Source organism: Lissotriton vulgaris, chromosome 3_1 (genome assembly GCF_964263255.1).
Source record: "Lissotriton vulgaris chromosome 3_1, aLisVul1.2, whole genome shotgun sequence".
Taxonomy (NCBI): Eukaryota; Metazoa; Chordata; class Amphibia; order Caudata; family Salamandridae; genus Lissotriton; species Lissotriton vulgaris.
Window position 1 is genome coordinate 2,054,410,703 of NC_141689.1, and position 27,676 is coordinate 2,054,438,378.

The following is a 27,676-nucleotide window of genomic DNA, read 5'->3' on the forward strand; positions in this document are numbered from 1 at the left end:
TTTACCCTGCCGTTTATGGCGGATCTGGGGTTCTATTCTCCATCCTTGTGAACTATTCCCATGTGAGGGTTAGTGAGACCCTTTCATGTTTTCTCTGGTCTCTGAATCGACAAGCTAGCTACATACCTCCAAAGACTGGGGAGTCTCTTGGCTAGCATCACTTTCTCTGTGTAGTGCAGTTCTGTTGAGAGATAGTGTACTATTGTGTTCTGTGTAACCTGAATACATCACAGGGGTTTTGGCTATGAGTTGTTCTGGCCATTCCTTGTAGCCCAGCAACCCAGACCATACTGAGTCCTTTCTTTGGAGCTGTGGTAAGAGCCACAGGAGGAGTATGTAGTATCACTCAAATAAGTGAATAATTAATGTGTCCTTGTATTACGTAACTGGTGCTCGTGTAAAGCGCTCCAATACCTTTGGGTCGAGTTCACTCTATATTAATCTGCAAAAAAATAAAAATAAATCTCCACTCTGTTGACCATTGTTATACTAAAGCTATGAGTTGCCTTGCTATTTTAGTTCAGAGTCAAAGATACATTTTCCCCAAGACAGTACAGGTTGCGGGAGAAGGGTAGCATTAGACCTCTCACATGTACCAGCAATGCCAATTTATCCAAAGACTCGTGATTTTAAAAAAAATCGCTTTGTTTTACCTCTCTCTAACTTGAACACTATTTCATTGCAATTTAAGGGTCTCGCTTGTTAATGCAGATTAGGCTAAAAAAAAAAGGGGGTAACGTTAGGATTCTATCTAACGGTGGAGTCAATGTCGCTGGTGTCGGTGCAGGCCTCTTTTGTGCGCCCCTTTCCGCCCCCGTCCACTGTGCAGGCCCCCGCAGTCACCGCTAGGGGCGCGCAGACTCCAGGTGAGCGCGCGCGGTCGCGCCCCCTCCGGGCTGGTGCAGTGGGCGGGAAGGGGAGGCGGCTGCGACCGGGGGGGCGGGGGGAGCTGGGGGAGCTGCGGCAGCTTGGCTCCGCCCGACGCCAGCGCTCAGGCTACAGGCGGGGAGGCGAGCCGCGTCCTGGGGCAGGTGAACACAGGTCGGGTCTCCAGCACCACGGACTCGTGTGACTGCGGTATGTGTCGCGGAGACCCCGCGGTCAGCGGGCACGGATTCTTGTGGGCAGTGAATGTGAGGGAAGGGCGTTGCGTGCCCCCTGCATGCACAGTACACACCTACACGCAGTGCCCATATGGAACGCCGTCTTACTGTAACGCGCCTGCGGTGTCATAAAAGCTGCTGACAGGCATGCTGTGGTTTTGTTTCCGTAGCTGGCTTTCCAAAGCTCCTCTCACGCATTCCGAGGCTGTGATTGAGATGCGTGCAGGGCGAAATGATTCAATAACAGCCCGGTGTGGTTGCCAGCCCAGAACGGGCACAATGGGTCTCAGTGTCTGGCTGCAGTGGGGGCAGGCAGGGGGCGCTGACTGGTGCCAGGCTCACCTGGGAAGGGTTCACTTTCACCTGGGCTGGGAACGCCATGGCTTTGTCCTTTGAACTCGAGTGGGCTGCTGCGAGGGGAGGGGCTTCCCCCAGCACCATATATCACCAGCACGGGGGCACCCCGGTTTGAAAAGTTGCAAATACCGCCTGAGATCTTAAGAGGAGGACGTGCAGCGTGTGGCGGGCAATGCCAAACGGTATTCCTGGAACTCCTAGTAACTAGGAGGAGGTCCTGATTTTAAAATCGTAACATTCATGTTCGTGGAGGCTTGCTGCCTGTGAATTCAGCAAGTCTTTCAATGTTAAATCTGCAAGCTTTCGACTTTTGGGAGCACGCACGCGTTTGTACAATTAGTGGTTTAACAAACGTGCTCAAACGAGTTGACATGGGGTTGTGAAGTGCGATGCTGTTACATTGAAGGAAATTAGATTTTTTCTTAAAGCACTCGTCGTTATGTGTACCATATCCCGAGGCATACCGCTTTAACCTATTAGGCACGTCTTTTTTGATTGCTCAGCAATCTACTTTTAACCTGTGCAGTTGTTGGGGCTTGGTAGAGAACCTGATATGTTGAGTAAATTGTTACCTGTCTGCTACGGATTTTAAAGACAGTTAAAGCAAGACATTGGTGTGTATTTTTTTAATGGAACGGTCTAATGTTTTGGCAACCTGCTTTTGTGTGAACGTTGATTTCTTTCAATTGCATTCTAAAATAGGCATGTGTGTGTACTAGTGTAATAACCGGCAATCCACTACTTAATTTCAGCCTGTATACCCTCCCCACTGCATTTAATGAGTGGCACGTGCATTGTTGAAGTTATATTTTAGTCCACACAGAACGCATATACATTTACAACACTATGACAACAGTTAGAGCAAGGAAACTTCTACATATCATTTTTTTTTAATATAATGTTGCTGACGTATTGAGGCTGTTACATGATAAATCTGGAGATATGGTGTAGATGCAGTCACAGACACCCAGTGAAAGAGTAAAAGTCGTTTTAAAAAGACATTACATCAGCTAGAGTTCAAACATAAATAATGCAGATTACAAGAATTAACAAACCTTGGTCTCACTAATTGTCCCAAACCCTACCAGCCTTTATCCTCTCCAACATTTTCATTCACTCCATCATGACGTAGCATCATGCATTCCACTCTCCATATACTTGTGCCTCCTCTCTGGCCACCATCCTTTCAACCAACACCCCTCTGGTTCTCCAAGGTTCACACCTCTAGTTGGTCACCCTCTTTCAGATCTCCCTCTTGATGTTTCTGTACGAGCTCACATCCTCTTGCCACCTCACCTCCAAGGTGCAAATGCCTGCCTTGCAGCACCCCAGCCTTTCTGTACTATTAGCTCACAACTGCTTATTTCACTACCAAGAAAACCATACCTACATGCAATCCTGCCCCCCTCCACAAATTGTACCACGGAATGAGGCTGCGGTGCTGCTCCAAAAGCCCTCCATCTACGACCAGCATCCACACCAAAATCCAACTCTGAAAGCTTTCAACAAAAAATGCCTGACTTCAGGAAGTTAATGCTTACTCCCAAAAAAAGGAAAGTGGTATTTCATCACGCCTAAACAGCTCAAATTGCTCCTGCACTATATTCCTGTTCTACACTACTGCAGTCCCATGCGCTTCGCAGAAGACCTACATCTACCTGATAACCATCGGTCTCCGTTGATCCAACTGTACTTTAAAGCTTCCTGCCAAACTCTTCCTTTCACCAACTCGTTACACAAAACAAACTCCCCCACCCAAGGACTCCCAATACAGTCCACATCTCTTATCATTATCCTCAACAATGCCAAACAAGCACGTTGAGCCAAACCATTCTCCCTAAGATGTATCCGTAAAAAATCAGGACTGGCTCTGCACGGCCCTAACTCAGCCAACTATGGAAACAACTGACACCACCCCATCTGGCTGTTATCCAACCCTTCTACAACAAAAAAGAATCTGTCCCCAGACCCAGGTATCTTCCTAATGGCTTTTTTTCCACCTGCTTGACCTTCCAACGCACAAGTGAAATACCATTTACCCAGGTGATTACAACTGCAGAAACCATGCCAGAAACACAACCTGAACGAGACAAAAACATAACTTAAATCTTAATTATAAGGCCTTATGTACCACACATAGCCTACCACCCATCTTTCCAACTTTTGGATTATATGTGATGAAAAATGCAATATAAGAAATTGGGAGTAGGAGCTTAGAGTGGGGTGAAAACCCCCCTCAAATAATAATCACAATCCTTGTCAGGGTGACCCACAAAAGTCACTAAATAAACCTGCACTTAACCCTCTTGTAGCTTGTCACAAAGCAGTCTGGCTTAACTTGGAGGCAATGTGTGATGTATTTATGCAGTACTAGCACAGTAATTGTGTCCAAATATTAAACAATCGAAATCCCAAAACAAATTAGAAAAATAGTCAAATTTGATAATTAAAATTATTCCAGTTGCCGAAAATAAAGTTAAAGGACCGTTGTTCTGAGATTTTTTTTTTTTTTAAAGTTTTAAATCAAAATACAATCAAGAAGCAGAAAGTGTTAGTAGCAGACCATGGTCGTAGCAGGACCTAATGAAGTCTCAAAATTGTGTTCATTGCTCAAATGTGATTGAAGGCAAGATGTTACACCATCCTCAAACCGGAAAAGAACTGACTTTACATTACAATGGGGATTGCAACTCCAAAAATTTAATCTACTACATAAAATGTCCCTGCGGGAAAATTTATACCGGAAAAACAGAAAGAAAACTTAAAACAAGGATATCTGAACACAAGAGTACAGTAAGAAACAAAAATGTAAAGAGCAACTTAGCCAAACACTGGAATGAAAACAATCACAGCATAGTCCAAATCAGGTTTTCCATACTAGAGGTAGTGAAATTATACGAGGGGGTAGATCTAACCAGATCCCTCCTCCAAAGAGAAATCCACTGGATAAAATATCTTGTCACACAAGAACCAAAAGGTTTAAATGAGAAAATTGATTTATCATGTTTTCTATGAGACCTCTTTTACCCAGACACTGTATGAGACTGATGTCTGCACTCAGTTATATTTTTGCTCCATTATTATCCTAAACATGGTAACATTTTCATTCTGTCTGAGTTTTTCCATTTCTTTAAGTCACTCGTTTTAAGCTATCACTTTGGTGTGTTCTTTCTTGTTTTACACTTTCCCGTTATTGAAATTTCCTTTTCTAAGATGGCGCCCGCTTTTTGGTACGCTTTAGTCCGTTTTTAGTGTTGAGCATTTTTCCACCACTTAGCTAAGGGTTTAGGAGCGGTTGATTCATGCAGTCGGCTGTTTTCACAGCGAGAGCTTAATCCGAACCCCAACGAGAGAGAGAGAAGGTCTTTAAACCAAGGAGTTACTTGTGAGGTGAGCACCCGGTATTCTGCTGTTTAGGTTGATAGATTTGGCAGACTAGCGGCTCAGGGTCATGGAACCCGGTGTTGAGCGTATGTTTCTCATACATTCACAGGAGGAGAGAGAGGATCGGGTGTTTGGAGTTTTCTTGTTTAAGCAAAGCGAATAGAGTGCTTAAGGTAAGAGATCCCCTGAGCTTCTCGTTAACCTAGCGTTGTCACGTCACATTCGTAGCGATTGAAAGGTGGAGTTTGTTAGAGTTTGTCCATTATTTTCTTTCAGCATAGGATATCTCTGGTCCATTGCGACTTCAGTGAGTCTGTTTTCTTTTTCTTTTTCATTTCCCACACACACTGCGGTGTTGGTGAAGGGTATTCCGAGCAGTGATGTTACCATAACTTACATGCAATGAACTGTAAAATATTGAAGACAGTGATGTTCTGTAGAGCTATATGAGTTCATTAATTGAAAATTATTTCAGTTTACAGGCCCCCCGACGAAGAGCTCATTTGAGCTCGAAATGCATTGGGCATAAAAGACAAGTCGTCAAAAGTCCAGATTCGGCATCTACTTATGTTTATACTTTGTATATTTGTGTTAAAATGTGATAATATTTTTGATTATTGTTGTAAAATGTGAGGACTGATTTGCTGTTGAAAAATGTTACAAATACATTCATTTTGAAACTCCACAAGTGTTAAAGTATTTATAAATGTGCAGCGGTTTCCCGCCAATAGTAACAGTGCGCAGAGGTTAAGTGTTGTATACACTTAAGATAAGGTAACGTAGCAGGACCTAGACAGATTTTGACTCAGACCACGAGGGAGCGCAAGTAAGATACACTAACCAGGTTTTTCCTGATCAGAGATTTTAACTTCTGACTTTAGTCCTTTAATTCCCAATCCACCACCGGCGTGCCTTTCTAAAGCCCCTCAAGGGAGGCCCTTAAAGACTGACAAGTTGGCAGGTATAGGCCACAGCAGGGTCCTGTGATTGTCCTTATCAGTAGGACAGTTGTAGGAAAAGGCATCTTGCAGCTTGTTTTTTCTCTGTAGTTTTAACAGGTTAGTCAAATGACCCTTGGAGTCACTTCTGTAGCTGCTCCCAGACTGAATGTATCATTCATTAGAAGTAATAAGGTAAACCAGTATTAGACTACGGGGACCAGCCTTGCCACAGAAAAAAATACCTTTTGGGGAAGTTTTCATTCCCAGTACAAGTAAACCATTAAATATACACATCCTACTTTTTAAATACTGCACACCTTGCCCAGTGAGCAGCCAGGACCTACCATAGGGGTGGCTTACAAGTATTAAAAAGTAACGTTTAGGCCTGTGAAAGGTTTATTTTGGTAGGTTGAAATGGTAGTGTAAAACTGCCTTGCAGGCTGCAAAGAAAGGCCTTAGATATGTTTTAGAGAGCGAGTTTTAGTAGCACAATGAGTGCTGCAGCCACTAAAAGTATTTAATTTGCAGGCCCTTGGTACAGATAGAACCAAATTCTGGGTTTTATAAGGAAGTGCCTCCGCTGTTGCTGCTTGCTGTAACCTGCCATTGCTGTTGACTGATGTGAGCGAGCGCGTGTTTGTCCTGTCATTCCCGCCTTACCGCTCTAACCGCTCACTCGCAGGATTCGGGAGGAATACGCAGGTGCCTGTGTTTAGATCGGAAAGCTGATCACGAAAAATCTGGAAAAATCAAAATGGGAATAATAAGAGAAAGAAGCTAAACCTCCTAAAAATCTTTATAAGAAATGAGAATTTGCTGTAATTTACCGCAGCCGACAGACTACTCCCTGATTCAGTGATAAAGGTTTGTGAGAAGGCCAGGGGTAAATGCTGTAGCAGGGTTGAGCAGAGTCTTCAGCTTCCCCGAAGGAGGGGGAGGCTGAGAGGAAGAGTAGTACCAACGGTGGTATTATCATTAGAGCCCTGAACACAAGCAAACCCAGAAAAGCCAGTAGAACGGCATCAAAAGCTTGCCTGAGGGTACAGTGTCTTTTACGCGCCTGCTCATTGGGGAAATGCTTGCAGAGTATACATGGGTGATTGCGGTTGCCCTTAACATAAAATGCTATACATTTTGAATTATAGGAGCTTCGCGTTATAAAAAACATTTGTGTTCCATACTCTTAAGAATAAAAGTCTGTAGTTAGGTATAGCTATTCCACTCATCCAGAGTGTTGAGTCCTTTCTCAATACTTTTGCAAAGAAAAATCCATTTACACTCAAGGCGATTCAAGATTGTCTGTTGGTTTCCTCCTCTGGTATTAGGCAAAAGCTGGTCCACCACTTGCCATTGTAGATCGTTTTCTGAATGTCCTTTTTCAACATAGTGTTCCACCAAGGGTGCAGATAAAACTTTGCAGCGAATTCTGCTCCTGTGTTGCGAAATCCTAGTTTTTATCTGTTGGGTAGTTTGGCCAATATACAGTTGTTGGCAGGGGCATTTGACACAGTATATAACATTCTTAGAGTTGCAATTAGTGAAAGTTTTTAATGTGTGTTTACAGTTCTCATATTCAAACACCTTAGTATTTATCGTGAATTCGCATGCAGTGCAGTTGTTGCATTTGTGGTGCCCTACAATAGGAGGTAGATTTAGACATGTCTCTATTGTTGTGTTTTTTTTGGCGATGGTGGCTGCTCGTACTAAATGATCTTTTAAGTTACGGCCTCTTTTGAATGAGAAAAGAGGCAGTCCTGTATTAAGTTCCAGGGGGGACAGTACAGGCCAATGTTTCTTAATCGCTTTGCATAGTTTATTACTGATTGTGCCAAAGGTTGTCACACAGGTTATTCTTTTTAATGCTTCTCTCTTTTTTGGTTGTAGAAGATGTTCTCTATGGGCGTACCAGGCTCGCTTCATAGATCTTCTCACCAGTTTTCTGGGGTAACCTCTGTTCATCAGTTTTGAACATAGAGTTTCTGCCTCTAGGAAAAAATCTTGTTTGAATTTGCAATTACGCCTGATTCTAAGGAATTGGCCGTAGGGAAGGCCATCCCGTAGGGCCCTAGGGTGCGAACTGTGGTATTCTAGGAGCGTATTGCGCTCAGTAGGCTTCCTGAAGAGGGTGGTGTATAGTTCCTCCTCATGACACTTGATGGTGACATCTAGATAATCAATACGGTTTTTATCAAAATTGAAAGTGAATCTTAGGTCAGGTTGGCTGTTGTTCAGCCACTCACAGTATTTTTTTAGGGTATCCTCATCCCCTTTCCAAATCATAAGCACATCATCTATGTACCTTCGCCAGCTAAGTATGTTATCTCTGTACGGGTTGCCCCTATTTAGAATGATGTTGGATTCTAGATCATCCACAAAGAGTATGGCAAAGTTGGGGGCAAAAATAGCCCCCATGGATGTCCCCTTACATTGTCTGTAGTATGAGTCTTTAAAGAGGAAATAGTTCCTGGTAAGGGCAATCTCGAGTAGATTCATGATGAAATCTGTGGGCACTTGATGTGGTGCTGGGCGCTTATTGAGATGGTTACGAATTACATCCATTCCTTTTTGTTGAGGAATATTCGTATATAGTGACTCGATGTCAAGGGTGACAAGGAGTTCTGACTCAGGGTGGTAAGGATGAGATTCAATAAGGTTTATTAGATGTGTGGTGTCTTTAATGTATGTGGTTGTGTCTTTAACCAAGTCTTTTATGAAGAAGTCTATATACTTCCCTAGGGGTTCCAGAATAGAACCACATCCTGAAAGGATAGGTCTCCCTGGTGGTTTACTCAGGTCTTTGTGTAGTTTGGGAAGGGTATACAGTACTGGAATGCGGGGTTCCTTGTTGTTTAAGAACAGGTATTCATTCTTACTGATGTAACCTTCTTCTAAGGCATTCTTAGTGATCTGTTGGATCTTTTCACTTATCTCTTTTGTGGGGTTTTGTCTCAGTTTTTCATAATGTGCTGTATTGTTTATCTGTCGCTCAATTTCAGCTTCATAGATAGTGCGATCCTGAATTGCAATCCCACCGCCCTTATCACAGGGTTTGATCACAATAGTGTCATTCATTTTTAGTTCAATGAGACTATTTCTTTCTTCTTTACTGATATTATATGGTGTATATCTGTAGTCTTTCTTCAAATTGTCTAGTTCACGAAGGATTAGATGTTCAAAAGTAATCACTTCAGGGGGCATTATACTGGTCGCTGGATTAAAGGAGGAATTTGGGCGTAGGCCCGTTGTATCATGTTTTAAGGCAGCCTCTCTGTCTTTGAAAAAAGTTTGTAATCTTATTTTTCTGAAAAACTGAAACATCTCTGACTGAATGTTAAACCAGTTGGGCTTTTCTGATGGGACGAAGGATAGTCCTCTACTCAGTAGGGAGATGTCGGTAGAGTTTAGCTGGTGACTGGAGAGGTTAAATATGGGTATACTTTCCATATTAGATTGCATGTTGGGTTGCTGGGGAACTTCAGTATTTAATATTGGTAGCCCCATTGGTAGAAGCGATTCCTGGTTTGCCGCTCTCCCGGGGGGAAGTTGTACCTCGGTTTGGTTCTGCCTCTCCCTCTCCCCCTCCCTCTGGGGTTGTCTATGTTCCTCTGTTGGCCCCTGCCTAAAAAATGAGGAGGTGGTGGTGGATTGCCGTGGGATGAGGTGCTAGGACCCTCTGTCAACTCAGCGCCGTCTGATTCGGCTGAGGAAACTGAGAAAGTTACGGGGGCTCTGTTTCGAAAACGACCCCAAGTACCTGAAGGAAATTTTTGTTGTTCCTGATGGTTTTCAGAAAAGAAATCTTCCTGGAGGTAGGGGTAAGTTTTTTCTTTGTTATAATTCTTAATATCTTTTGTCACTTTGGTTGTTTTCTTGTGGATTTCAAAAGCTTCAAAATCCTGGATAGTTCGTTCAATCTTTTCAAGACAAGTTTTTGCGTCTGCCAGAGTGTCTAAACTTTTTATAGCCTCTTCTAGGGCTTTGATCTCTTCTAGTTCCTGTTTACTATGTTCTATTGCTGTGTCTATACCGAGCACCATCATGTTAGATCGAAACGCCGTCGAACCTTGCAAGGAAAACTCCCCTTCCCTACTGTATATATTTTTTCGGGGAATACCCTTGCTTGTGACACCTTGTATATAGCTTTTTAATATTTCACTCAGTCACTATAAGCACTTTTGTCACATGTGTGAGCACCTGAAACATTCGAAAAGACTTAACTGTGTAAGCATTAATAAAGTCCTTTGTTTGTAACCTTACAAAACTGTCTCCCAAGTCTAACTTATCTACCAGAAATAATTTCTCTTATCTGGACCTTTTTAGGCCATCTAGAAATAATTGTTTCAACCAGGACCTTATTAGGCCACCCATGACCATTGTTCTTTTTAACCATACGTTGACCCCAGGTTTTGACTAAAGGGGTACCCTTGTTTCCCATAACTTATAATTCAGGAAGACACCAGTCAAGCTCGTTGATATAGCTGAGCTAACTGTCTTCCTGAGGTTAAAGTCCTTTATAGTGTTGGACAATGTTTTCTTCGACATAGCTGAGCAGGAGACCTCAGGGTTTGACCATACATTTTCATGTCTGATCAAAGCGAAGGATTGCCTTACAAAATGCAGCCATAGCATTCTGCCGGCTCCTAAGGAGGCCAGCACCACCACTTTAGTTCCTCCTTGTAACGTTCCAACTCAGGAGTGCTCCACAACCTTCTCCAGTAAAGGAGTGGGCGTGAAGAGATGGCGTCAGCGATAGGGCTGAAGATCAAATCCAACCTGAGTGCAACAAGTGGAGTGTTTCTAGGCAAAGTTAAAATTTGCCTGATAAAATTGTTTTCTATAGTGGTTAACTCGGGAGAGGGAACGTGCCCCCAAAGTTCCGCCCCATAAAGGGATGATGACCTTGCTTGAACTTTAAAAATTTCAAGTGGGGCACTAACAATTTTGTGAGTATAGTTTTATTGGACTTTTAAAATTCCCCCGGTAGTCTGTATTAGTTTTAAATTGGCCGTGGCCATTTGTGCGCCCCACAAATAGATCCAGTAGAAGAGGTCAAGGAAATACCAAAAAGAAAAGTAAAGACAGCATGTTAGACTAACATCAGGGTAGCTCAAGAAACCCCTTCTACAAGATGAGATAGGAGAAGGGTTGGCCCCTTCAAACCCCATCAAGGACTTTGTGAGCAAACATTTCAAAAGAAAAGAGCGACTACCAAGCCCAGGCATAAAGCTGGATGGACAACATACAGATGCCTAATACGAGGCCGAGCTGGACTGTCTGATTCCACCAGACCCAGATTAACCCATCATAATCAACCAATCTTTATCAAACCAAAGTGTTCATACTTTTAATCCAAGGCTGTCTTTATCACCGCGCCTATTCACCCCCCAGATAGATGGAAGCACTGAGCAACAGTTGAAGAAGGTGGGTCAACTAGAGCTTAGTGCCTCAGGATTAGTGGGTGATGAGACCGAGCAGGTGGTGCAGATGGAGAGCCCGGAGCAAAACCCAAAGAGTGGAAGTTGGGAACCTGCAAGCTCATTGTTTTGATAGATTAGTGAGAACAGAAGGGATCTCTATTTGTCCTGATGAATAAGCTTGTGAGCTTCGAAATATGTTGACATACACAGGAGGTATCGCCCATTAAAGCAGTATACCTCCGACCCACTCTTTTAACAGTACCAGCTCTAAAGAATATTAACGTTTATAGTCATATGAGCCAGGTATTTTTAAACTTACATCTCTCACTCACCCCTGACCTTTCCAGTCACTTCTCCTACACTACACATAGCTCTGAAAATCAGTTCTCCCACGTAGTCGTAGGTCGTAGCACGCTCTGTCCCGCAGCGGGGCCGGAAGACTCCCATGATGAAGCATGACACCAAGTGCCCTTTTGGTGTGTTAGGGGTATTTAAATAAACACTGTGTGCTTCCAAGGTTAGGTCAAAAGTTTATTGAGCGCAACTTATCAACGCAAGGTCTCAAGGCGCTTGCAACTATAGTAGGAGACATTTCACCAATGAGTACATTATTCTGAAATCTATCTAAGGGTGTATCTGTTTTTTTGGGTTTTTTTATGCAACATTTCTAGAGGAGGACATATCCACCTCCAGTGCTCCTTTTGGACACTACCTCTTAACTCCTTTTTTGTTTTGTTTTTTGTGATGATCAAGAACATAAACAGGAGGGAGAAGTTGGGGGTAAAAAAAATCTGCAGTATTAGGGTTAGTGTAAATAAAAGTAAGAAATCGGAAAGCCTGCACCTAAAAAAGAACCCCCGGGAAACGCAGAAAGAGCAAATGCTCAGAACGAAGGATGAAAATTAAAAAAGAGGGGTAAAGATAGATATAGGATCAATTAAGGATGAAAGGAGAGAGCTGGAGAACACTGGCCCAAGTAGATACTAATTAGAAAAGAAAATGTGATGGTGCAAGGAGTGATCAGTGGGAACCTAAGTACGTGGAGAAGCGAAGCGAAAATTAAAAACATGGAAAAAATGAAAGAAAGGAGAAAAAGCAGGGGAGAAGCTTGTGGTTACATATTGAAGTATCAAACTAGACGGATGGGGATAAAAGATTAAGAAAACTGCACCCCCCTAAATCGATCCCAGCTATTGATAACCTTCTCCAAACGTGTTCGCTTAAGGGAGATAAGGACAAATGACCTCAGACAAGTAGGGTTTATACAAAATAAATATGGAAAGCAGGTAACCAAAGTCCTGATGTACTCTGGCTTCGTAAAACACACAGTTCGAAAAGCAGTGAAGGAGTTGCAATGGGAAGGAATAAGGTTAGTCCCAGATGTAGAACTACCTACAATGGATAAACAAAGGCCAGTTTTTCTGGGTCATCATGTGGGTTTGGGGCAAAGACAAAAAAGATTAATTGACCAGGAGCTGGATGGAGAGGAGGGCATTGAAATCACAGTATCGGGGGAAGGGGTTTGTGGGTGCAGGATGGTATAGAGCTGGAGTGATTAATTCTGTGGAGATATACCCTTGAACTGTAGTACGCCAACCCAGAGAGATGAAGGGTGGCTTAGCGAAACAGATTAGGATGCCGGGTCATCGCATAGCCTTGGGGTACTCTCATGGAACATAAATGGCTTCAGTAAAATTTCAAGATCAGAAACCTTCAAGAAAATAATAGATACTCATAAGATTGTGTGCCTGGAAGAAACTAGGCTGTGGGATGTAAACCCAACAATAGAAGTATATGTGCCAGTCTATAATCCTGCAACAAAATCTATAATCCTGCAACAAAAGGGCATCCAGGGTGGCCTACAGGAGGACTTTCTACCCAAATATCAACTAGAATAGCCAGAAAGGTATCACCCATAACAGAAAGTTGTAAATGGCTGGTAGCATGCACGGTGCAGCCCCGGGACCCATACCCTATGAATGAAAAGTTGATTAATAGCTAATGTCTATATACAGTGGGGGGAATACAGGCAAGAAATGAAAAGGATGAAAGAGGATATTGATTGGTTGTGTGGAAGTTAACCAAAATACATTTTTATATTGATATGGGACCTAAACCACAGATTGAGCCCAAATAAAATGGACAAATAGTTTAAAAGAATGTTGAAATCATTTAATATAAAGGCGGACCATTTTCCAATAACTAAAGGATCTAAATGGGATATAGCGCTGGGAAACTACCTGGGCTCAAAAAGTCTAGTTTACCTAAATGGACAGGTAGGCGAGGGTTGCCCAGCACATCAGACTTTTAGGATTGGCCAACAATATGTGTCATGCCCAGTTGATTATATGTATATGCATGCTTGGAACTTTGACAAAATAAGGGATTTTAAAGTGGGTTCTGAAGAAGGAAGTGATCACCATCCTCTGAAGTTAAAACTGAGAAGAAGGAAATTAGTATAAAGGGAAAAGGTGATCCCTGTTCAGATGGAATACCCAAAACGACTATTCACCATATTAACAGAGGAACATATGGAAAAGTTGTCAAATTTTCAGCATTCTAAGGCACTTTCTTGTCTATGCCAAGGTCAGGAGGGGGTGGTGGACGTGTGCGCCTTGCCTACCACATGGAGGGCTGCACGGCACTCCTGCCTGCCTTCTTACCCCGTATAGTGGCTACTACGGGACACCTGACCTTTGGGCACCATTGATACAACCGACCTCTCATGTCTTTACAGAAATGTACTCTGGATTGTGATACCACATATATCAACGGCATGCCATTGAGCTCTGTCTGCCTGATATTTGTCTTTTTCTGCTTATTCTCGTTTTTCCCTAGGCCCTTTACCAGGAAGCAGGTTTCAACTAGTGAGTTGTAGCCTACCTGTAGTTTTAACAGGTTTGGCCCTGCACTGATCTCCCAGAGGGTGACTAACCTTATTTATTTGTTAGTGTATTTTCCCTTTTCACGTGTACTAGACACCATATCCCATTCACCTGGTCCTGAAGAAGCGCCACAGATCCTGTGGGACCTTGGAGGCGCGAAAACATGTCGACCATCTTGAGTTACCCAGGCACATTACGCTCTATAGGATAACCACCAACCTATGGGTTTTTACTTTGGCACGGGTACCGCCATATAAAATTTGCACTTTTCTGGTGACGCCTAGTCAATTTTAGACCACGGCACGTACTCTGTCACTACTTACCTAGGTCTCCCCAGCACACCAGAATGCACCATACAGCAGTTCGCATTAGATCTCTGCTAAATTGACCCTTCGGGGGACCCATAGGACATTGCAGCGCCGGCCCGACGAGGAGCAACTTCCCGAGGTTTGGAGCATGACATCCCTCGGGATGTGTGAGGGCAACAAGGAATAAGACTTGTCACGAGCGAGCCCTGAGCCTAAGCCCCCCCCCACTCCCTCTCCGTTCTTACCTCCTCCCCCTCTTTGTCAAGGTTGTGTGCAACACTATACACGCCTCCTTAGGAACAGTGTCCTCAAAACCAATCAATGAGTGATTGAGCCCCACCCGGAAGGGTATGAGAATATTATTGGGTAGGTAATACAGTGCTTAGGAGCAGTCTTAAAAGGAAAAGGATTAAAACATGCAAAGCCCCCAAAACCCATAGTAATAAAAACAATTGGTTTACTAAAGAATGTACGATCCTTAAAGCACAGAAAAGGAAAGGGGAGAGAAATATTAAATTAAGGTATGATAAAGAAAGCCATAATGCAATGATGAAGTTAAGGCGAAGATATAGAAACTTAATCGGAGCTCAGAAAAGAGAATACAACGATAAGTGCTGGAGACTTATGATAGAGGCTATAGAAACTAAAAACACCGAAGAGTTTTGGAAATTAGTTCAAGAGGGGTCAGGAAAAACTCTGGGACAGATGGGTTGTGCAGTGGAGGAGCAATCTTAGGTAGACTATCTGGAGGAGATGTATGGTAAAGAAGTGGAGATGGTGGGGAAAGAAGCAACCCCTTGGGAGAGAGTGGGCGAGGAAATAAGAGCCATGTTTGCATTAAGAAACATTGGAATTATAAGTTTAAGATTCAGCCTGACCCGAGCTGCCGGACCCGATAATATGCCTCCGTTAATGATAAAAATACGTCCCGATTGGTGGGCGGAGTTATTGTACAGGTTGTTTGATAGATTTTTGGATACAGAAATTATACCTGAAAACTGGAGAGGGGCAATTATCAGACCGATGCACAAAAAGGAGACATAAAAAGCCCAAAAAAACTATAGGATGAATAATCTTCTAGATGTGGCCGAAAAGGTATTTGCAAAAATAATCCTGGGAATGCTAAAACATTGGGCTGATCATAATATTGTAGTACCCTCGAAACAGGGGGGTTTTAAGAACCAGCACTCGACAGTTGACCAATGTTTCTCGCTCTGGTCCATTGCATGTAAGTCTGTGGAGCAAAGGGGGAGCCTTTTCTGTTGCTTTGTAGATTTCCGTGCAGCTTTTGATCTTGTAGACAGAAACAGTTTATGGGAGGCATTGAGAAGCTAGATATCCCAAAAACCTCATAAGGCTAATTCAGGAGCTGCATTGGAGGAATTGAGCTCAGGTTATTCTGGATACCACGGGGACGTTAACCCAAAAAATACAAGCGAATAATAGGTTGAGACAGGGTTGTGTATTAACCCCTCGGCTCTTCTTTGTTTGTTGCCGAACTGCCTGTGACTCTAGCTGCCACTAATGGATTTAGCCCCAAGATGAATGGTAAACGCATGGCATGCCTACTACATGCAGATGATCTTGTGCTCTTAGACCAGACTGAAATAGGCCTGCAAAGGAAGTTAGAGAAATGTAAGAACTATTGTAGATGGGAAATAATAGTGGAAAACATGGATAATACTAGAGTGCTTTGCTTTGGGAAAACTAAAAGCAAATTTAAGTGGCACCTAGGCTCGGAGAGATTTGACGAATATAAGTACCTCAGAGTCTGGTTCGGGCAGTCTCTGGAATGGAAAGTTCACCTAGAGTATTTAAAGGCTAGGGCTATTGCCTCGGGGAGTGGACTGAAACAATTTAATAAGGCCTTTGGAGAAATGTCTTGTAGACCAGTGCTAAAAGCCTCCCCCGCAACTCCAATATGGAGCTGAATTGCTATATATTAGTGGTAAAAACAGGTGGGATGCAGAGGAGGGGAAATGCTTGAAGTATTTAGTCACTTCCCAGTTCAGCCAAGATCCAAGCAATAAGATTAGAAATTGGCATGATTTCATGTAATATACTGGCCGCAAAAGCCCTAATAAAATTCTGGTGGAAACTGAGTGGGGAGGATGGACAGAAGATTTCTCAGTGGTGCAAGAATGACATTTTGCAAAGCAAATTAAAACAGGCAAACAAGGTTAGGTCTAATCTGGCTGCCGTTTGCACTGCTATGAAGGTAAATCCGCTTCCACAGATATTACAAAGAGAAATCTTAGAGTGAGCTAAAGGTGCTAGGCAAAGAATTGTCCAGCGAAAGTGACTATCAATACCCAAGAGAGAAAATCTGTACATGTTATGTTAAATGCATGGCGGGATAAAGTGAGTTATCCATATGCGGATACCCTAACAAAACCAGATGTTAAGAAACAAAATGCTGAGAGTAAGAATTGGACTGAGTGTTATTGCAAAAGCAAAAATGATTGGTATAGGAGAGAATGGTGCGTGTGGATTGAACACCAAATGTGACATGCTGCATGTTTTGTTCGATTGCTTAAAACTCAAACAACAACGTAGACTATGGTTATGCCCAATATTCTTGAAATATGAAATTAGGATTTAAGGGCATGCCGTAGAATTTTTAGCTGAGATGCGCTTTTTAGACCTAACGTGCAATTGGAAGATTTATGAGGGCAGTTAGTGCAGTGTTTATTGAGAACCAGTAGGAGTGTGGATGTGTTTTACAGAATTATTGGCAGATTTTATTGGAAGATATCTTATCTGAATAATTTATATATGGTTTTATTAGATGAAAATTATTATTATATATGTATTTTACCATTTTTTATTGCTGTATTGTTTAAAGGCCTTTGGTCTAAATAAACATCATTGATTGATTAAACGTGTCAAACATGTATACTTCAATTTGATCATGTATAAAGGGAGGAGCACATACAGTTTCATAGAGCTAAAGCGCAGATTCTTCTGGGCAACAAAAAACTGGTTCAGCCGGAGGCAAAAATCTGCGCTGATCCTGCCGAAAGTGTAAATTTCCAACACACAGCCTATTTGCCTCTATGGTTTACCCACTTCTGAAGGAATGTAGACAAAAATGCTCCACTGTGAACCCCAACTGTGACCACACCTTCTGATTGCTGTCAATCTACTCCTATCTACTTGGAAGAAAACCAACTGCCTTTGTGCCCATCAACTTTATGAAACTCCTCCATGCTCCAACCAGACAAAAATCCCTTCCTCCTCAAGCAAATTAATCCATTTACTCCTCTTCCACTGATCTGCGTTTGACTGCTGAAGCCCAAGTGTAGCATTCCATTTTGCACTACCTATCTCCGCAAACATATTCCTTAGTGCTTTCAAGTACCCAAGAGATCTGACGCACAAAATGCTCCAAAAATCAACAACCCATGGATAAACGGAGCAAACTTCCTTCAAACCCAGAAACACTAACACTCTGCAACCCCTACACCCCAGCATGCTCTCCAGTAGATCCACTGTTAATACCTTCTTAGGCTGTCTTGGCGGCCCACTCCTGTTTGTCAAACCTACCAGTATTCCCCAGGCCAATTCTCCAGCAGACAGTTGATATCCCCCCCAAAACTTTACATAAAAAGCTATCCCTTCTGGCTTACCTGCAGTTGTCACTATCAATAACTTCATCAAACATGCTCAATATATACCTCACTACATCTTCCCTTATGGCTACAAGACCTCCTTTGTATCCTTCTCAACCCCGTGCCCCACTCGCCACAAATTCCTTCCAAGCTTGCTGATAAGTCTGCGTTGTTGATGGTGCTAGTGAATTTTCAACCAACTGTAACACCCATATTCTCGCTCTTGAGGAACTGCGATCTTGTGCTAGTCCCTTCCCAGCACACAGAATCTCTGCCACTGTGAGTGAGGCAAACCACCCTGCATGCAAACATCAATTGCCCTACCAGTCTCTGCATATTAAGTGACTCCATTTCCGTGGCCAAAACTACCTCCTCTGGCATAAACATCAATTATATTGTCTTCTCTTACAGTCATATTGCTTCAGTCGCCACCATATCCAGCTCAATGCAGAGAAAAGTTAATATCAGAACAGGACCTTCACTCTTTTGTGCCATAAAACATTGAAAAATATACTAAAGCGCTCTCATACCCCCTGCCCTTATTGGTCAACCAACAAGAAATTATCTAAAGTGTTAATAACTCGTAACCTGAACTAGCTATGAGACATCACTAGAAAAATGTGCAAAATATTTCAAACACTGTAGAGGAAACTGCACAGCCCATTGGTAGGACTATGTCCACAAATAGCATTTCCTCAGTACTTTATTTCTAGGAATAAGTTGCCCACTAAATGCACAGGCAACAACTAAAAATCTGATTTTATGTCCCATTTTGTCATCTCTGCTCATTCACCACATTCTCTCACCAACTGTAACACTTCATTCACTGATGCCACTTGCACTGTTGTATCTTCCTGGCAATACAATAATTCAGACTGACCGGTGATGAATCTTCCAAAGTTGCATTGTGCTTTTTTGGGGGAAACCGTTAAAACTACAACTAGTTAAAAGGACGAGCCGTCCTGGCTTCCTCACCTTCTATTAACATTTTTCCCTCCCCACCTAAGTATGTTCCTTCGCCGATTTCAAATTCTCTGCCAAACATCTTCCTGTTTAGGTCTCGCCTAGGCAGCGCGCATGCGCTGTCTTTCCGAGACATCCAGTAATCTATATAGCGAGTGTAATCCCGCTCGCTGCTTGCATGCTTCTTGCAATTGGGTGAGTCTGATTTCTGGCCTCCCTATTGGTTGCTGCTCCAATACGTCACTTCAGTTTTTATCGGAAGCAGCACCGACCAACTACAGATTCATTGCGCTGCAACTGTAGGTATGTGATGTTTAGGGACTACTTGTTTTTGTTTAATTGATGCTTTCTGTTGCCGCACACTGTGCCATCTCAGCCCACAGCAGAAGGCGCGCGCCGTGTTTTCTTTATTAAACACGGCGCCCTCGTGAGGTTTTGTTTTTGTTTTTTTTTACAACTCTCATGCCTGGCTACCCCTCCCATCTCTGCTCTGAGCCCAAAGCTGGTTGTTGGCAACAAGGACACAGGCCCTGCCCTTCCTCCCTTCCCTATCCTGTGTCATCTTTCCGGATCACATGGGGCTGCATTAGGCTACAACCCACCCCCACTCACAATTGTGGGAGAAAAGTTTTTTTGTTGCGATTGATGCTTTCTGCCGCCGCACACTGTGACATCTCAGCCCACAACTGGATGCGCACGCTCTGTTTTCTTTAATAAACACTGCGCCTGCGCAAATTTTGTTTTTGTTTTTTTGTTAAAGATATTTTTATTGAGAACACAGAAAGGAAGAAATAATGGAAGAGAGAAGGGATAGAAACATACGAAATGCAATAGGAGCCTTCGCAGGAGCTGGGATCCACATGTCCAAGAAGCAATATCAGTGTCGAAGATTTGTACAGCGCGGCAACCCTAGTCCGGATAAGTCACAAAGTCCGCCAGCCAACAGCGCTGTGCCCAACGAGGAAACCTTGGAAGGGCGTCAATCCACATCGGCTCCAGGAAGAAGCTGTCCGAGTCAGAGGCTTGTTCTACCAGTTCAAGTTGCACCTCCATGTGTCTTGGCCACAAGAAAGACGTGGCAGCGAGGTAGAACGGAAAAACCCACCCCCCCCTTGAAACAAACAAACCAAATCCCCCCAAAGACTCCAGCCACCCACCAACCCCCCTCCCCCCAGTGGTGGCAGACCAGCAGCAGGCATTCACTCAAACATTCTTCACACCTGAAACAAATGTAGTGCACGTAAGGTGGGTGGACAGACCGCCGCAGGCAAGCCCCGAGAAAGAAAGCAGACTAGCGGGCCCCACCTGAAGATGAAGTTCTTAAAGTCACCTCTGAAAACATCAGCCATACGTTCCACACTCAACAGCTTCCACAACTTAGCAAACCAGAGGGAAAGTGCAGGGGCCTCCTTCTTCTTCCAAGCCGCAGCCAAGGTCAACTTGGCCGCACCTATGCAGAGCCAAAGGATTTGTTTATCTGTCTTGGTCTGATGCTCCAGAAGCGGGTCGCGAAGACCCAGGAGCACGAAGCCTATGGAGTCCGGAATCGGGTAACCCAGCATGACCTTGATATAAGACAGTATTTCCTCCCAGTAGGGGCGTATGATAGGGCAGTCCCACCAGATATGGCGAAAATCCCCAAGGAAACCACAGCCTCGCCAACACCTATCCGACGCAGTGGGAAAAATCTTTTTCAATCGTGTCGGGTAAAGATACCAATCCAGCATTGTTTTCATATGGGCCTCCCTGAGATCAATAGAATGATTGAATTTGTGTAAATTGCGCCAGAGGTGAGCCCATTCCTCGTCGGAGATGTCTCGCCCTAAGTGCTCTTCCCACAGACCCATGTATCGAGGACGAGGCGAGATAGCAGTAGTCAATAGAAGATCATAGAGGAATGAGATCACCCCCTTCATAGAAGTTGCGCGGGTGATATGATTCAAAATCTGTGGGAGGCCTCGTTGCTGCATCTCGCACCTCCGGTGACAACGCCCAGTGAAGCAGTTGGGCATGTCGGTAACGCTCGGAAGGTAGCACCGCGTAGTCACGCATGCAATTATGGAAGGGGAGCGGTTCATACCCGTGGAACAAGTGTGTGAGTGCGTGGCAACCCCCCGCCCTCTACCCATCAAAGGGGCCCTCAACGAGAGCCGGCGGAAAGGCCGGGTTAAAGTGGATAGGTGTGAAGGGTGACGGGAAGGAGGTCCACCGCTCATCGCCGGAAGCCGAGTACAAGACCTTCAGAGTGGTACTCGTAGGAGTGCTAATCTAGGCGTTCCGAGGCCGATCCCCCTTTGCCTTCCAAACCAGGTCCCATATCGATCTTCCTGCCACACTCCTGTCCATATGTAACCAGTGCTTCTCCGACTCCATTTGGGTCCACTCGGCCATCACTTGGAGTTGCGCCGCCTTATAATAGAGGTGCATGTCCGGGAGGCTGACCCCACCCCTCCTCAGGGGCCGACGCAGCGTAAGAAAGGAAAGTCTAGCGCGGCCTCCCTGCCAGATATAGCGCAAAATCATGGATTTAATGTGCCTAAAAAAGTCCCCCTCCAAGGTGATAGGGAGTGCTTGGAACAGGTAGAAGAGCTTGGGGAGCAGCGTCATTTTAATGGCATGAACGCGACCCATCAAAGAAATGAACATGGGCTTCCATCGATTAAGCTCGGTCTGTATCTGGGTCAGCAGGGGGGGAAGTTGGCTGCATACAAGGTGGCCACAGATGAGGTCAGCCTGACCCCAAGATACTGTATGGAGGAGCTGGACCATGACAGGGGCGTGAGCGGTCGGATGCGTTCCACCTCAGCGGGCGGCAGCGTGAGATTGAGGATGTATGACTTGCCGGGATTGACCCGAAAGCCCGCCACCGCTTCGAACTGAGAGAGCACTTCTTGCACCCGTGGAAGGGAGTTCCCCGGATCCGCTAGGGACAACAGGACGTCATCAGCAAAGAGGGATATTTTATGCTGCTCCCCCGAAAAGGGGAGACAAACAATATCCGGGTACTCCCGTACCCTAAGGGCCAGAGGCTCGATGCTGAGCGCAAAGAGAAGGGGAGATAGGGGGCAGCCCTACCTCGTACCCCGGGAATGTGCAAAGAAGGGTGAAACATGGCCATTCACCATAACCCTCGAGCGGGGACCATGGTAGTTGGCCCGAAGCATATCGATGAATTTGGGTGAAAAACCAAAGGCCTTCAAGGTACTAAAGAGGAAATTCTAATCCACCCGGTCGAACGCCTTTTCAGCGTCAAGGCCCACCAAGACTGCCGAGATCTTAAAGCGATTGGCCTTCTCGATCAGATGAATCAGCCTTCTGGTGTTGTCGTGGGTCTGGCGACCTTTTATGAATCCCGATTGATCGGCGTGAATAAGAGCAGGCATGAGGTCCTGGAGTCGGGCAGCCAGGATAGAGGAGTACAATTTAGCATCCACGTTTAACAGGGCTATGTGCCGGTATGACTCACATTTAGAGGGGTCCTTCCCGGCTTTGGGGATGATCGAAATCATTGCTTCCGCGATGGTGCCCGTAGTTTGGCCTGCCTCCCTCATGCCATTGAAAAGTGTCACCAAAAAATCCCCCAGCTCAGAAGCAAATGTTTGATAGAAGGGAGCGGTAAAGCCGTCTGGGCCAGGCGCCTTGAGCGGTTTAAGGGACTTAATGGCGGACAACACCTCCTCTCTAGTGAAGGGGGCCTCCAGAAGATCATTCGACTCCTTGGAAACCTGCGGAAGTGGGTGAGCCCCTAAATATTCCTGCTGCTCCGTAGGCGCCAGGTTATCTGCCGAGTATAGGGCGGCATAAAAGTCGCCGAAAAGCTCCGCTTTGGCCGCGTCCCTATGTTCCATGGCGCCGGAGGGCGCCCGGATGCCACTCACATATTCCCTCTCACGCTTATCACGGAGCTGCCGAGCCAGATGTTTCCCCACTTTGTTGCCCTGAGCATAAGAAAGGCGCCGTAAGCGCAAGAGGGTATACTCCGCCCGATTATTATAGTGGGCCCTGAGTTTACCCCACACCGCAGCAAGAGGGCGAAGGGTCTTTCAAGAAGGATTCTGTTTATGCGCAGTTTCGAGTGTCGCCAGCTCCGCCTCCAGCGCCTCCCTTTCCTCGCGCCTAAGCTTGTTCAGGGCGGAGTTTAACGCAATGCACGTGCCCCGTGTCGTCGCCTTGAAGGCGTCCCATTGGGTGAAAACGAGGTGTCCCCAGTTTTGTTGAGCTCAAAAATTCGCCAATGGCTGCCCTAAGTTTTTTGCAAGATTCCTCATCACGTGTAAGGGAGATAGGGAAGTACCATTTGCGGTGTGGGGACGTCTCCGGGGCCCAAGTCAAGCATGCTGCCAAAAGACTGTGATCTGATACAGAGAGCGGAAATATTCTACTGTCCCGCAAGTCCCCCTGCAGTGACTGGTTTAGAAAAATGTGATCGAGACGTGAATACGTATGGTGAACATGGGAATAAAACGTGTAATCCCTAGTGTGGGGGTGGAGGGCGCGCCAGCCATCAATGAGACCCAGACTGTCCATGGCGTCGCGCAACTCAGGGGAGAAGAGGCCCACCTCCGTCCTTTGCTGGTGCGAGCAATCAAGACCTTTGTCCCAAACCAAATTGAAATCTCCCATTACTATCAATGCTCCCTCCCCAAAATCCCCCACCTCCCTCATGAAGGCCTCAAGGAACCCATTCTGGCCCGTGTTCGGTGCGTAGAGAACCACCCATGTGCAAAGCTTACCAAGGAGCATCCCCTTCACCATCAGCCATCTTCCCTCCTTATCACCTCGTACCCCCGTGGGCTGAAACTGAAGTGTGGAGAGGAACAAGAGTGCCACCCCCGGTGCTTAGTGGGGGCAGAGGATTTGTAAATCAGTGGGTATTGCCTATGCTTGAGCCTGGATTCGTCTTTACGGGCCAAATGAGTTTCCTGGAGACCCACCACATCCAAATGATGATCAAGAATGTATTTCCACACTTTCTGACGCTTTTGAGGAGAATTAAGGCCTTTAACATTCCATGAGCCTATCGTAACTGGCATCATTTAGTCAGTACCCCCCCCCCCCGCTCCACATAGTGCCCCCCGTAGTGCTAGAAGCAAACCAAACACACTCGCATTCATACCAAATCCCCAGCCGCCACCACTGAGCCCACTCCAAAACAACCCTTCCCCAATCCAAAGGAGCCTCAAAACAATATACAAAAAAGAAAGATTCAGAGCTAGAAAGAGAACGAAGAAAGTCGGACATGACCATAAGGGTCGGGGGTAGAAGACCCGGGTAATGCCCCCCTCGAGTTCAGGGTCGGGGTAACCCTCTAATGGAGCACGATCCTTCAATGTACCTGAGATGGTAGAGCCTCCCCGGCCCCACGGGCCGCTTATGGGGGAGCCTAGGCTGCTGAAGAGCTGTCCACCCGGCTCGACTCAGTCACCAGGGCCACCGAAGCCAAAACCTCTCCCCTCTCACTTTGGCTCGCTGATGGAGTCGGACCCTCCGCCACACCCTGTCGGCCCACTCTCTGCCACGCCGGGGAGCGGGAACGGCGACGTCTTCTCGGGGAGGCGCTGGCGCCCGCCGACGCGGCTGCTTCCTCCATGCCTAGAAGTTCCTTGGCGGCTGCCAGTGATCTCACTTGCATTAGTCTGTTCTACCATCTGAAGATGAGCCGAAAGGGGTGACCCCAGGAGTAGGACACCCCGTGCTCCCGCAGGAAAGCCGTGATCGGGCGGAAGTCCCGTCGCTTTTGCAGTGTGGAAGCCGCCAGGTCCTGAAAAAGCTGAGGGTTGTGCCCTCGAAATTGCGAGTTGCTGGTGTCCCTTGCTTTCCGTAGGATTTTCTCTTTCAATTGGAAATCATGGACACAAACCAGAATGTCCGGCGGCGAGCGCGTGCCGCGCGGCAGCCCAACCCGATGTACTCTGTCCATGCGAACCTCCGAAAGGTCGTCCTCCGCCAGAATTCGGCATTCTCTTCACCTACTCCTCTAATATACATATCCCAGTTACACTCCACTTCTAATTGCCCTTGTTCGTAGTGCCACCCCAGTCTGCTCTCACTCTTCAGTCTCATTTCCCAACCTGTCTGACTGGCTGGTGGAAACCTTCCTGCCCTCTGAAGCAAGTGTTGTGGCTGATGCGTTGCCCCTCCAGCTCAGGGTGTAGTGAACCTTTGGTGCCCAGCAGGTGCTCAGACCTGCTCAAACTGCCCTTCATCTACTGGTTTCCATCCCGACTCCCCTTTCTTAACAGTCCCTTTATCTCCGACCTTACCCATGTCCTCATTGCTGAGATATAAGATGTCTGTGTCACTGTTTTGCTGAAGCTGCCCACCACTCCGGCCCATTAAATTCCTTCCCATCTTGGGTAAGAAATACTCTCAGGTACAGTTCTGTGTTCAAGAGCTGTCTGCTCTCCCATGTCCTTTTATTTCAACTGTGGGAGTGTTTTTCACAATTAATGCCCCTTTTATGCTAGTGTTCCCTCCCTACTTGCTGGCAACACTGGTTACTGGTGGGGGCTCTGTGTCTGTTTCCCTCTGCCCAGTTTCCTTCCAGATGTGCACTCTGTGAAACCGCCTTTGTATTTGGTTCCATCTGCTGTTTTTGTGTTTAACTACTGTTTCCATTTTTTGCTGGTCGTGCCGCGGCCAGATCTCTCACGACCAAAGCCCTGTTTCTGCAGGAAGCCACTCCTTCAGCTCACCAGACCCACCATGCTCTGCAGAGTTGCTGAAGCCACTAACCCCCGCTGATGACTTTGTGTGGCTCTGCACCAATAGCTCGGCCACCACTACTCGTAAGCTGTGTTTCTGTGCCTCAGCCTCTCTGCTACTTCACCCTTGCCTATGTTATGTGAGCCCTTGTTCCTCCTCTTGACCTGCCAAAGTTAGAGCAACAAGCAAACCGAACTTCTACCACCCCTCCACTGACTCCCTCTTTGGCCTTGCCAAGCCTACTCATGCCAGCACCACCACGGAAGGCTTTATCCTGTTCTCTCCACCTATATGGTGTAATATCCGCAAAGCCTCACACAAGGCCTCACTTTAGTTTAAACATTTTTTTATATACCTACTGTCACCATCTTGACAATACCATAGAAGACTCTCTAACGGTCAGCCGATCCGCTGGATCTTAATCTTGTAACTTGAGAAAACAAAGAAAGAATCAGTGTCACTAAGTAGGAGAATCACCTTCTCGGGTCCTTAAGGGTGAGCTGGGTAGCATCTGCATAGAATAATATAGTACATTATGCTGCAGTCTCAATCCCTATGATGATTTCTGCTTGGAGTTTACCTGCCAGCAGTGGTTCTAAGGCAAGGAGGATGAGGGGTTACCATAGGAGGAAGCCCTGTCTCATTCCTTTACAGATAGAAGCATTTTTGACAAAAAAACGCCTTACTGTATTTGAGTTTTAACGATGTAGAGAACAATTTCACCTTACATTTGAAATCCTGACCAATGCTTGCATGTTCCAAGGTGTGTAAAAGAAATTAGTCTGTACCTGGTGCATTGCAAAGTCTGTTTCGAGGGTTTGTGGAGTAGCATTGTTGTCTTATTATATTTGCAGTGGAAGATGGACAGAATCTTATGCTTTTTTTGTAAATGACCAGCAACATAGAGGCCACTGATGTTTTACCAGTCCTCTGTAAATCATCATCCGCTGCGGCTTTTCTCTATGACCTTTGAGAGCTCATCTTCAGTGATCGTCCCATCCAACAGTCTCCGTACACCCCCATTTTGACTGCTGGGTACTGTTGCAATGCCCTGAGCCCTGCTAAAGAGATCTGACACTGGGGTGTAGAATTTATCAAAACATCTCATTGTCCATGGGACAGGTTGCTTCATATATCTACGTGTCCTGTAAACAAATTATATACAAAAGGTGCAATTTTGTGCATTTCCTTTAGAATTGGGCTCCTAATTAGGTCTGGAGTTAACAGAGACCTTTCATTTTTTGGGTTTAGTGCCAGGGCCTTCAGTGGCAATGTGTGCTTTTGAAGACTGGAAAATATTATTGCTTATGATTGTTATAATGTTGAGTGTGTGTCAGCTCCCATAAAGTTTTACAAAAGGCATTTCAAAACAAGACATGCATTGACAAAACGAAAAGGCTGAACAATATCAGACCAATTGGCTTTGCTAATGCTTGATTCTTTTCATGTTTCCTATTATCTTGTTGAAACTGGTTGTACTGATTTGAATATTTTTGGGGAAATACTAGCATGCATTAACACATTTTACTAAATGATGCTTCAAAGAAATGTTACCTACAATTTCACAGTTTACAAAACTTTTTTTTGCTAGTTGCATCTTTTTGTGAACATTTTATTTTGGAAGGATCATCAATCTTGCTTTCAAGCTTCTGCAGAGATTTACATCTAATTAGATCGCATTCTGGGAGCATTGTATGTAGACTCGTATTGTTAAACTTTGCAAACATGTCTACACATTTTTATATTGGAAAGGCTGTCAGTGGTGTTGTCAGAGTTACATTTCCTTGGAGCTCGTGCCCTAATAAGAAAGGGTTTATATTATTGAACTATAAATACAAGTTGGAACAGCATTAACATATGGACACAAATATTGACTTAACTGCAGACAGTGCCCATCCCTGATCCATAATGTGGTTCTGTAAACTGGCAGCCAAAGGGTTTGAGCTGCAGGGGGTTGGGACTTGTTCCAGGGACAAAATTAACATGAAAACTGGTTGTCCTT

General features: G+C 45.1%; 1 protein-coding gene across 2 annotated transcripts in view; it reads left to right on the plus strand.

Annotated features, from left to right (window-relative positions):
- Positions 1 to 976: 976 nt before the first annotated feature.
- The window catches only part of MTUS1 (microtubule associated scaffold protein 1), a 1,045,260-nt gene continuing 1,018,560 nt past the window's right edge, over positions 977 to 27,676 (plus strand). Inside the window, exon 1 of one of the 2 annotated variants that reach the window (XM_086962577.1) lies at positions 977 to 1,077. The gene's annotated coding sequence lies outside the window, so the exon portion shown is untranslated. The remainder of the gene's footprint in view (positions 1,078 to 27,676) is intronic. The other variant, XM_086962579.1, reaches the window with a different exon arrangement.